The 3497-nt window shown below is 36.1% G+C and overlaps 1 pseudogene; it reads left to right on the top strand.

Moving 5' to 3' along the window:
• The first annotated feature begins 404 nt into the window (after nt 1-404).
• On the top strand, nt 405-502 carry LOC145587034 (small nucleolar RNA R71; annotated as a pseudogene).
• Nucleotides 503-3497: the final 2995 nt, after the last annotated feature.

Raw genomic sequence — 3497 nt, 5'->3', positions numbered from 1 at the left:
CACAAAACAAACAACCATTTGGCATATTGTTTGAAGTAGAAAGAGAAGTTGAGTTAGAAGATTTACCTCTCCCCTTATTGTAGGAGGGAAGTATTGGTGCTTGTGACGAAGCACTCTCAAGTTTTGCTATGATTGAGGTTATATCCCTTCCCAAGTTTCTTTGTCAGGATAAATTGTTGATGGCATTGAGATGGTCGATCGAATACACCGCATAACCACTTTTGCTTGTCTACTCTCTCTCACCTTTTTGCCAATCCATGTAGTGTCTCACTATGTCCTCAATTATGTCCACCACCTCCTCTTCCGTCTTATTTATGATAAGTCCTCCGGCATTGGCATCCAAGCAAGACTTTTCTTAAGGGCTTAAAACTTCATAGAAAATTTGGATGATTTGATAGGTGGAAATCCCATGATGTGGGCACTCTCTTTGATACTCCTTATAACTTTCCCATGCCTCATATAAGCTCTCATTCCCCTTTTGCTTGAAGCTTTGAATGAGTGCCCTTGCTTCGACCGTCTTCTTTTGTGGATAGAAACTCTTTTGTCACTTCATCCACATGTCCTCAAAGAGTTTGGTTTCACCTCTTTGTCCAACCACTCTGAAGCACGTCTAATAAGAGAGAAAGGGAAAAGTTTAAGTCGGATGAACTCTTGAGTAACCCCATTCATCTTAATGGTATTACAATACTTCTCAAACTTCTTGAGATGGTTGAGGGCACTCTCATGCTTGGCTCCACTGAATTGATGCCTTTTTATTAATGTAATCATCGCCGGTCTAATCTCAAAATCATTTGCAGGTGTCGTAGGAGGAGCAATTCTACTTTCAAACCTATAAGTAATGAGAGTCATTATGGCGCTCAACTGAATAAGATTTAGGTTCCTTATCTATATTTTCTTTCATTATTTTCAAATAATTTTCTTAGTTTTATTTTGTTTTCCGTCTCTATAACTCATTCTGGTTTTTCGTTTACTTTTATGAGTTTTTCATGATTTTTGTTCTTATTTTGCTATTTTAGTTTAGTTTCTATTCATTTTGCTTTCTCCCTTATTTTTACTTGAAATTTTGTAGGTGAAGTTTCAAAGTTTTATTTGTCAAGCTCTCACGGTTGCGCTCTCATTGATTCTAGGTCTTGAACACGCAAATATGTGAAGATCAAGGGCTGCCCTCCTCGCGGGCATCATCACCAGAGCGTCGTCGACAAGGATGCACGAGAGCGCTAGGATAACGACTTCACACAAAGGACTACGAGCAAGCAAAAGGAGCGACGCGCGCCGCAAGGATGTAGTAGGGGTGCGTGCGCGCATACCCCCCTGTGCGTGCGCACAAACCCCGCTATGCGCGCGCACGAACTTGTTGCGCGTGCGCACCGTTGCTCTCCGTCCCTTTTGTTTTTTTTGCTACATATACTTGCGACCTTGCTATTTTTGAAAAAACTTTAGACTAGCTTAGAATTTCTCTCTCATATTTTAGCTTAGGTTGAGAGCTTCTCTCTCTAGATCTAGGGTTAGTTTAGGGGTAGTTTTAGAGAGAGAAAGCGAGGGATTTCAATGGTTATTTGAAAGATTGAAGATTCAAGATGACAATTGTATTGAAGATCTCTATTATTAATAAATGAGGATTTCTCGCTGTTTCTCCTCTTTATTGCTTTGTTTAATTTCATGTTTGTTTGGTTTAATTTTGATGTTTAATTCTTGAATAGTGTAATTGTTCTTGGTATTTTGTTGATTCTTGATGTCCTTAGTTGTTTGTTGATAGATGATTATTCTTGAATAGTTGTTTGGCTAGGAATTGGGTGAAACTTGTATGATTGATTGATTGTAATTAATTTAGGAATTGTGTTGATTGATTGTTGAGATTAAAGTGATTAATGAAGGTTTGCATGTGTGTAATTCGATTAGGCCTTGAGAATTATGCTACATTGCATTGTAATTGCTAATGACACGACTAATCAATTTAAGAATTGCAATTATCAATTGGTTTGGATTGTGTTTCTCTTAGTTTGTTATTCATAATGAACCCTAGCTTAACGATTAGGAGATAGCTCTTAAATTCCAATTGATAGCTCTTATCATTAGTCTTCACAACCTTTGATTGGCATGATCTTCCTAAGTTGTTGTAATTGTCATGATTACTTGTTGATCCCCGTTCCTAGTGTTTTATTTGTTTGCTTGTTTTTTTGTTAGTTGTTAGTGTTCCTTCTTCACCTTCGACTTTGACCTAGCTTAGGCGCATAATTGAGAGTGCTTGAACATTACCGTTACTTTGGGTTCTACCCTTGATTTACCTCTATACTCGTATTTAGGTTTGTTAAGTGATTATTAATTTTTTTGGCTCTAGGGAAGATTAGATAACAACCTACATTTTACCTTCGTCAAAATGGGAAATGAGAGACATGCCATTTTTTTTTTTACTAAGAAAATTATATGAAAATAATGAAAGAAAATAAAGAAAATGAACCTAAATCTTATTCTTTTGAGCGCCATAAATGACGTGTTGGATTGTTAGATTGATCTCTTTGTTTTCCCCTCCCGTGGATCATTTGATTTATGTTTGAGCATGTTGTCTCATTCAAGCTTTGGGGAGGGTATTCTACCATGTTTGGTGGGATGTTGATTCATATATGCCATGCACATTTATTTATTCATTTCAATGCTCTTTATTTTCAAAATCTCCAAAAAGATTTTGCTTCTTTCAAGGAAAATTTGCAATGTGTTTTTGTTTTGTTCTTGCTTTGGACATAATACTTTTGGACTTGTATAGTTGAATGCTTTTCTTCTTAAATGGTAACGGTGTGCACGGTTTGAGATTATCTTTGGTTGAATCTAGGATAGAGTATGCTAAGGTAGTTGTTTAGAACTTTTAGGACCTTGAAGCTGGATTCTATTGTTTTTGAAAATTTATAATTGCTCCCTTTTGGTGAATTTTAAACTAATAGTGAGTTTTTGCTACAACCATGTGAGGTTTCATTCTTTTCTAGCCTTCTCCATATTTTGTATGAGCGGCACATAGATCCTTGACTATTGTATGCTTTATCTAGAATTTGACTTTCATCTCTCGAGATCAAGACCGAAGCCATTTAGGAAGGACAAAGGCATCTTTTCGGGGTGGTAATTTTACTTTTCTAGTATAGTTTTCTTATCTTTGTTTTGGGTTTTCAATTGCCTTCTTGCGAACCATTTGAGCCATAAACCTTCTTTTCAAGCCATATATTTAGATTTTGAGCCTTTTGTTTTATTCTTGTTCCCATCATTGGTTTTTGTGAAGCATTTGGTCTTCATTGTTGGAGTTTTGGTGGATGAGAATGATTGTTTGGTTCGTATAATGAAAGCAAGTTTGTGTTGTACATGTTTTGTGAATAAAAAGCAAATGCAAAAGTTGAAAAAGCCGTCCATAGTTAAAAGAGGCGAGGACAATAAAGTGAAATGAAAATGAAAAATGAGAAAAAGAAAAGCAAATTCAAAAGCTTTGGCAAAAATTGAAAAAGTGAAAGTGAAAA

This window comes from Chenopodium album, chromosome 16, assembly GCF_948465745.1.
Source record: "Chenopodium album chromosome 16, dcCheAlbu1.1, whole genome shotgun sequence".
Lineage (NCBI taxonomy): Eukaryota > Viridiplantae > Streptophyta > Magnoliopsida > Caryophyllales > Amaranthaceae > Chenopodium > Chenopodium album.
The sequence above is the reverse complement of the archived record's forward strand: the minus strand, read 5'-3'. Positions and strand labels throughout refer to the sequence as shown.